Here is an 8769-nt window from a genome sequence, read left to right on the forward strand (position 1 = left end):
CCCTGCAATCATGACGTTCAAATGCACTGAAGCTCCCGGCGATCAGCTGCAGGGGAAGAATATGACAGGTAGCACAGTGGGCCCTAAAATAGGGAACATTGATCAGCAACCTACGGCACTCCAGCTGTTCTGAAACTACAACTCCCAGAATGCTCCATTTCTATTCACTTCTATGGGATTTACAAGAATAGCCAAGCCACCGTGAATGCTGGGAGTTGTGGTTTCACAGCAGCCGAAGGTTGCTGAACCCTGCGGTATAACATCCATTATAGGGGTTGTCTCATGTTACACATTGTACCACCAATGTCAGATAGGCGTGAGTACCAGAAGTGGGACCCACAGCTATCCCCCTAATGGGAACTCAAGTGAACGGAGCATACGTCCTCCATTCATTTCTATGGGACTGCTGAAAAGATTCTAGTGCCGGCTCGGCTATCTCGGCCAGTCCCATAGAAGTGAATGGAGCTGTGGCTGCAGATGCGTGCTTTCCATTCGTTTCCAAAAATGGTTTCAGAACTTCCATAGAAATTAAAGGAGCGCACGACGCACATGTGCGATGTCTTATCCTTCACTTCTGGGGGGCCCCGATCCTGCGATTGGTGCTAGTCTCAGAAGTGCGACCCGCACCTATCCGATTTTGATGTCATATCACTAGGATAAGCCCTCAAAGTCTGAGACGACATAACCCCTTTAAGACATATGGACAGAGGAAGTGCCTGAGACATCCCCTTTAAGGTCTGCCGTTTCCCGTTGAACTCCTTCTAGGCGTCCTGAAACAGCAGACGTCAGGGGAAACTAAATACTCAGCTGAGCCAAGTGTACAGGAGGGTGGGCAAAGACCGGGCACCAGACCCACTGGAGGTGAGGCCTATTTACTGTTTTTTGTATTCTTTCATTGTACCTAAAATGAAAAATTAGGCAATTTGAGAAAAAAATCCTTTTTATCGTATTTATCTCCATAGTAAACAGACTACAAATGAACCCTCCTGTTCTCGCCGTCCCCTTATACTTAGGCCTCTTTCACACGACCGTATGGCTTTTTCAGTGTTTTGCGGTCCGTTTTTCACGGATTCGTTGCTCCGTTTTTTGTTTCCGTATGGCATATACAGCAATTACATAGAAAAAAATTGGGCTGGCATAAAATTTTCAATTAGATTGTTCCGGACACGGAAGACATACGGATGCATTTCCGTATGTGTTCCGTTTTTTTGCAGACCCATTGACTTGAATGGAGCCACGGAACGTGATTTGCCGGCAATAACAGGACATGTTCTATCTTTCATCGGAACAGAAAAACAGAAATACGGAAACGGAATGCATACGGAGTACATTCCGTTTTTTTGCGGAACCATTGAAATGAATGGTTCCGTATACGGAACGCAAAAAACGGCCAGCAAACGGAAAAAAAGAGAAATAAATAAAAAGTTGTGTGAAAGAGGCCTAAGGGCTCATGCACACAAACGTTTTTTGCGTTCAGTTCAGTATACTGGCCATTTTTTTTTAGTTCAGAATGCGTTACTTATACTGAACCATTCATTTCAATGGGTCAGCAAAAAAAATAAAAAAATAAAAAATTTACTCCGTAGGTCTTCCGTATACGTTTCGTTTTTGCTGAACCATCGATTAGAAATGTTATGCCAAGCCCAATTTTTTTCTATGTAATTACTGCATTATGCCATACGGAAAAACGGAACCACTACTGAAACAACTGATCCCATAAAAACGGCCCGCAAAACACTGAAAAAGCCATACGGTTGTGTGCATGAGCCCTTACTGACAGATGCAGGACCAGACTGACTACACAGCATTTGTTTGTAGTCTGTTACCATGGAGACAGATGGGTCACAATAGGTCCCGTAGACCGAAAACGGTAGGAGATTTTCCCTTTCCTTGCGAGGCGGCTTCACTTTTTACACTGGAACCATTAGAACAATAGTTTGCAGAGGTGGAGACAGGAAAATACTCAGATAAACAAGCAGCCGTGCCCTTAAAGCCAAGTCACAGCGCTTGAGGAGGAAGGGCCCTTTGAGGGTGATGTCACGGGGCTAAGAATCTGCAAACAGCAAGCAGGGATGCCAAGCTCCGCTGATGCCAATGTAACGGGCGATGCCTGGCGGAGGCGAGCGGCTGAGCCAACAAGAAGGAGGAAAAAACTCATCACTAAATACACCAAGAGGCGGATATAAAAGTATACAATGTGGACAAAGCTCTCATCTGTACACCAAGCCCTATGTCCTACCAGGGGATCCCCGCCATTGACCCCCCACAGTACCCATCCTTAAAAGGGGGTGTTCAGGTTAGTCGATTCCACTAAAACAGGAGTTCCCCTTGCACACGTCACAGGTATGTCTAACGTCTTGATAGATTTGCTCCTTCAGATTCTGGAAAAGCAAGTGAACAATTGCTCAGAAAGTCCCACCGCACTCCACCGGCTGTGTGCGAGAGGGCAAGTCGTTCTCATGCCATTAAACAGCGTAATACCACACTCAGCCATTGGACAAGGGTGGCGCCGTTTGCAGTGAAAACAAGAACAATGGGGGGGGCGGGGGGATTTAGATGCCCACGGCAACCAATCAGATCGCACCTTACATTTTCTAAAGCAGCTGTGAAAAATGCAAGAGATGGAATCTCCCTCAATGTGTTTTCATCACAAATAACCCATAAAAAGGCAATACAAATGGATTACAATCAATGACATTGACCTAGGGGGCATCAGACCTGACCCCGGGGTGCGGCACAGGGATTAATTATTGACTGCATTCATTACCGGTAGAGGACTGGTCAATAAGTAATGAAAGCTACAGATTTACACAGGGAAGGCGAAGCAACATTTACTAGTGAATATAAATCACGCTGCGTTTGGTATTTTATCGTTTTAACCATTGCATGTCTAAGTGGAGGTTCCGATCTAGACACCATCATGAGAACAGTAGTCACCATTCAGATGCAGTAAACCTGTCCATAGCCGGTCCTGCCCTCTGCTTAAAAGTGGATACAGTTGTATCCAGTCTAGACAATGCTCTGTGAGCTAAACAGCCCGGACTCCAGACTGATACATTGTAACAAACTAGCAGAGCTGTATCCAGTCTAGACAATGCTGTGTGAGCTAAACAGCCTGGCCCCCAGACTGATACATTGTAACAAACTAGCACAGTTGTATCCAGTCTAGACAATGCTCTGTGAGCTAAACAGCCTGGACTCCAGACTGATACATTGTAACAAACTAGCACAGTTGTATCCAGTCTAGACAATGCTCTGTGAGCTAAACAGCCCGGACTCCAGACTGATACATTGTAACAAACTAGCAGATTTGTGCAGCTGCTGATGATGGGTTTAGCTCACAGAGCATTGTCTAGACTGGATACAACTGTGCTAGTTTGTTACAATGTATCAGTCTGGAGTCCGGGCTGTTTAGTAGGGATTGACCAATTATCGGAGTTACCGATATTATCGGCCGATATTCATGATTTTCAAAGTTATTGGCATCTAACCTTGCTGATAATGTATCAGTCTGGAGTCCGGGCTGTTTAGCTCACAGAGCATTGTCTAGACTGGACACAATTGTCTCCACTTCTCAGCTGAGAGCAGGACCGGCTATGGACAGGATTACTGCCTCTGAATGGAAACAGTGTCCTCATTCACTGACCAGATCTAGGAAATAGCGAGGAATTGAAACAGTCTCTAAAAGGTTTCTGAATGTTTCATTGGTACTATCTGAATACGGCATATGTCCTGACCGCACCACTTTACCTATACCTCCGCACTCCCAGTAATGGAATACCACCACCATCTGCTGCTGTTCTGAAACGTAACACATTCTACAATACTACCGCCCTCCATAACCTTCTCAAGGGACATAAAGCTCTCAGTTATGTCCTTGTAGTCTCAGTATAAAAAGGTCAAAACCTGGAAAATACCAGAATTCAAGGAAATTGTCTAGATTTCAAAGGTAAAAGTAGTGACCTTCCTTGGGAAACTGGTAAACAGTGAAAATAAAAAATGAAAGTCCTTGATATGTTATGCCCTTCAGGAACAGTAACTGATAAGTAGCAGAATGGACGCAACTGGATTTGAGAAAATAATAACAAAAAATGATTATACACAACAAAAACAAAATACCAACCAGATAGAAATGTCAGATTGCTTTTCTGTCCCCGGCAGATATGTAAATTATTACAGGTGGACTTCAATTAGACACCGGGTCTTGCCACAAGAGGGCATAAAAGTGCTTCCCCCGCTACCCTATAAAAACGCTCTCAGAGGCTACTTTTGGGTAGTGTACCTCTGGGTGAGAGATCGCTGACTGCTACGACACATTCAAAGACATTTTGCCCAATTGACAGACAGAGGGGGCGCATCACTGGACTGAGAGGCGCAGGATGGTCTTATTGAGAAAAGTCCCACCATCTAGGCCGTTCTGGGCGTTACGAGCAGTGGTTCCATGAGGGCGCACACAGGGAGCACAGGCTCCGGATGGCCCAGAGGATCCTTTCATCTACCAACAAGCAAGAGCAGCTACCACAGTTTTGTTGTCCCTCATCCATTACACCCCTGTCTTTTAGCACAGACTCGCCATAGGATGTGGAATTTCACAGGTCTGGAAGAAGACGACCAAGAAAAGAAATGTTCAGGGTTGTAGTAGAATATTTATCAGATTTTTTAATTAGTGCAGCTAAACTTGCATCACGATGTTATTTTGCGCATTCCTCCTTATGAGTTTTATAAACCATGACGTTCCATAATCTAGAATATCCGATTATCGGTGCCACTACTGGTACAGGATGAGGAATGTTTCTGGATATATTTTAACTCTGCTACATCTGCACGGACGGCACCGACCTGCACCAGGATTTTGTAATGTTCATAAACACATAGCAATCAGCTGGCTCATGAGGCAAATTTATTAATTTCGACTTGACGCTACTTTCTGTCTCCGGAGCCACAGCGTGCAGCAGCATTTATAGATATTATAAACCGGTGGCAAAATCTGCACGTATTACACAGGGATTAGCTGCAGAGTTTACCCTATGTAATCCCAATGGGTGAAAATCTGCAGAGCAGAGCGACACACTGCAGACTGAAAATCCTAAACACAGGTCAATAACGCAGCAGATCTCTCCTAAAATGTCATCCACTTCACTGGTACAATAATATGCAATTCCATGATAGAAACTCTACAGCTTATCTGTCACATGTGAACATACTCCGAGCCAGTAATCCTGTCCACAGCTCGTCCTGCCGAGACGTGAAGACAGTTGTATCCAGTGTAGACAATGCTCTGTGAGCTAAACAGCCCGGACTCCAGACTGATACATTGTAACAAACTAGCAGAGCTGTATGCAGTCTAGACAATGCTCTGTGAGCTAAACAGCCCGGACTCCAGACTGATACATTGTAACAAACTAGCAGAGCTGTATGCGGTCTAGACAATGCTCTGTGAGCTAAACAGCCCGGACTCCAGACTGATACATTGTAACAAACTAGCAGAGCTGTATGCAGTCTAGACAATGCTCTGTGAGCTAAACTCTTCAGCAACAGCTGCACAAATCTCTCTGCTAGTTTGTTACAATGTATCAGTCTGGAGTCCGGGCTGTTTAGCTCACAGAGCATTGTCTAGACTGGATACAACTCTGCTAGTTTTGTTACAATGTATCTGCCTGGAGTCCGGGCTGTTTAGCTCACAGAGCATTGTCTAGACTGGATACAACTGTGCTAGTTTGTTACAATGCATCAGTCTGGAGCCCGGGCTGTTTAGCTCACAGAGCATTGTCTACACTGGATACAACTGTATCCACGTCTCAGCGGCGTTCTTATCCCACACAGATCTGGTGTGCGCCGATTTACAACGTACCACACTTTTAAAAGGGGATTCTTAGGCCTCTTTCACATGGGAAATATGGATCTTTTTAGGGAAAAGCGGATGGTTTTCCATGTAAGTTTATTTCTGCGATTGCGTTCAGTCTGTGCTTTGCATCCAGACACCTTCCGTTTTTCACACAGGCCCCATTCACTACTATGGAGCCGGGGCCTGCGTGAAAAACGCTCAAAATATTAGCTTCTGTGAATTTTCCTGAACGCAGAGATGACCGGCGATAAACGACGCTCGTGTGCACCGACCCCGAAGTCAGGATTCAGTCCGGATGTGATGGGATGGAAAACTCGCTCGTCTGAATTATCTGGAATATCGGACCGTTCTGCCAGGTCCCATGGATGTCAAATCAGAGGAACTCTACAGCACATTATATATCAGCAGCCGGCGACTCAGTGGAACATCTGCAGGATTTATTCTTCTTTGCAGAAGTTTTTCAGACAATGATCCATGACAACAGAAAACATCCACCATAAAACAAACCTCTGTCCTATACATTCTGTCCGCATGAAAAACCAGCAACAATGCATACACAGCGCCACATGTAGCAGAGCCGAATTTGTTCCTCGCATCAGAATGGGGCACATTTATAACAATTACACAGTTTTGATGGCGCAACTCCATTAAAAACAATGGAGCTCGGGCAGGACGGCGGATTTCTCCACACCTTAACCCTTCGGTTTTCAGGGCATAAAGAGTCCCTGCCCCCCCCCTTTTTCCTGGAAATTGCCACAATCGCTTCCTGTAACGCTTGACGCAGTGCGGGTGGAAAAATGCGTATTTCGCTGCGTTTTACCAAATGACACAACTTTCGTGACCTAAATATTATGGGGGTCCCAGAGGCCGGACCGTTACGGATCAGACGACAGCATGTCCCATCAATACAAAGATCACATATATATTATATATCTGCAGAGACACGAGGACAACGGGGAAGCTGCACGTACAGGAGCGGCCACATCAACACAGTACAGGACACGCGTCACATGCTACATACATGTAGAAAGACACAGCACCCCCATCATCTGTAATGACCCCCAATGAAACAATCACAGCAGCCCTATGCCACAAAGCAGTCCTATGTATACATTATACAGCAGCCCTAGGTCACCCAGCAGACCTATGTATACATTATACAGCAGCCCTATGTCACACAGCAGCCCTATGTATACATTATACTGCAGTCCTATGTATACATTACACAGCATCCCTGTCACCCAGCAGCCCTATGTATACATTATACAGCAGCCCTATGTCACACAGCAGCCCTATGTATACATTATACAGCAGCCCTGTCACCCAGCAGCCCTATGTATACATTATACAGCAGCCCCATGTATACATTACCCAGCAGCCCCATGTATACATTACCCAGCAGCCCCATGTATACATTACCCAGCAGCCCCATGTATACATTACACAGCAGCCCCATGTATACATTACACAGCAGCCCCATGTATACATTACACAGCAGCCCCATGTATACATTACACAGCAGCCCTATGTCTACATTATACAGCAGCCCTATGTCTACATTATACAGCAGCCCTATGTCTACATTACACAGCAGCCCTATGTCTCCCAGCAGCCCTATGTATACATTATACAGCAGCCCTATGTATACATTACCCAGCAGCCCTATGTCACCATTATACAGCAGCCCTATGTATACATTACACAGCAGCCCTATGTCACCCAGCAGCCCTATGCATACATTACCCAGCAGCCCTATGTCACCCAGCAGCCCTATGTATACATTACCCAGCAGCCCTATGTCACCCAGCAGCCCTATGTAAACATTATACAGCAGCCCTATGTCACCCAGCAGCCCTATGTATACATTACACAGCAGCCCTATGTCACCCAGCAGCCTTATGCATACATTACACAGCAGCCCTATGTCACCCAGCAGCCTTATGCATACATTACACAGCAGCCCTATGTATACATTACCCAGCAGACCTATGCATACATTACACAGCAGCCCTGTCACCCAGCAGCCCTATGTATACATTACACAGCAGCCCTATGTATACATTACACAGCAGCCCTGTCACCCAGCAGCCCTATGCATACATTACACAGCAGCCCTATGTCACCCAGCAGCCCTATGTATACATTACCCAGCAGCCCTATGTATACATTATACAGCAGCCCTATGTCAGCTCACATGCTCCACACACAATGAGTGGCGGCTCTGGAGCAGCCCCCGGGCCTCCGTCCCCCGGCACCAGCCGCGTGTCTCCCGCATTCCTGACTCACATGAGCCGGTGCTGTCCGCAGCGGTGAGCAGTGTGCGGGGTGAGTCACCGCTCCCTCCTCCGTGCACATCCCAGGATCCCAGCAGCGGAGACTGGACGCCGTGACGTCTCCTCCAGGACCAGCCGCTGCCCAGCCCGCCCCCTAGTGTCTGGGGCGGGGCCAGCCTGTATGTGTATCAGGTATGAGCGCTGCGAAGTCCGCCCCCTAGTGCCTGAGGGAGGGGACGCACACGGAGACAACAGAGCGTGTTTATAAATCACTGCCCGCCCCCTAGCGTCTGAGGCGGGGCCAGTCTGTATGTGTATGAGAGCTGCGAAGCCCGCCCCCTAGTGCCTGAGGGAGGGGACGCGCCCGCCTCAGCGCGTACGGAGACAGCAGAGTGTTTATGAATCACAGCCCGCCCCCTAGTGTCTGGGGCGGGGTCTATGTATAGTGTATGAGCGCTCCGCAGCACGCCCCCTGCTGTCCGAGGGCGGGGCCTGTCTGTGTGATTGTATACAGTAAGTCGTGATACATACCGTTCACATGGCGTATCAGCGCTGCGGGCCACGCCTCCTGCTGGTGAGGGCGGGGCCTGCTTCACTCCAATACATTATACAGATTCCATGTAGGGTGATACCGGGCAGTGTATACATTAT

The 8769-nt window shown here is 47.0% G+C and overlaps 1 protein-coding gene across 3 annotated transcripts in view; it reads right to left on the reverse strand.

The window, feature by feature from the left end:
* Positions 1 to 8250, reverse strand: part of LIFR (LIF receptor subunit alpha) — a 67054-nt gene extending 58804 nt beyond the window's left edge. For 2 of the 3 annotated variants that reach the window (XM_044273440.1, XM_044273438.1), the window contains exon 1: positions 8132 to 8250. The gene's annotated coding sequence lies outside the window, so the exon portion shown is untranslated. Of the gene's footprint in view, positions 1 to 8039 lie in introns of all 3 variants that reach the window. The other variant, XM_044273439.1, reaches the window with a different exon arrangement.
* Positions 8251 to 8769: the final 519 nt, after the last annotated feature.

The sequence above is a fragment of the Bufo gargarizans genome, unplaced genomic scaffold (genome assembly GCF_014858855.1).
Source record: "Bufo gargarizans isolate SCDJY-AF-19 unplaced genomic scaffold, ASM1485885v1 fragScaff_scaffold_685_pilon:::fragment_2:::debris, whole genome shotgun sequence".
NCBI lineage: Eukaryota > Metazoa > Chordata > Amphibia > Anura > Bufonidae > Bufo > Bufo gargarizans.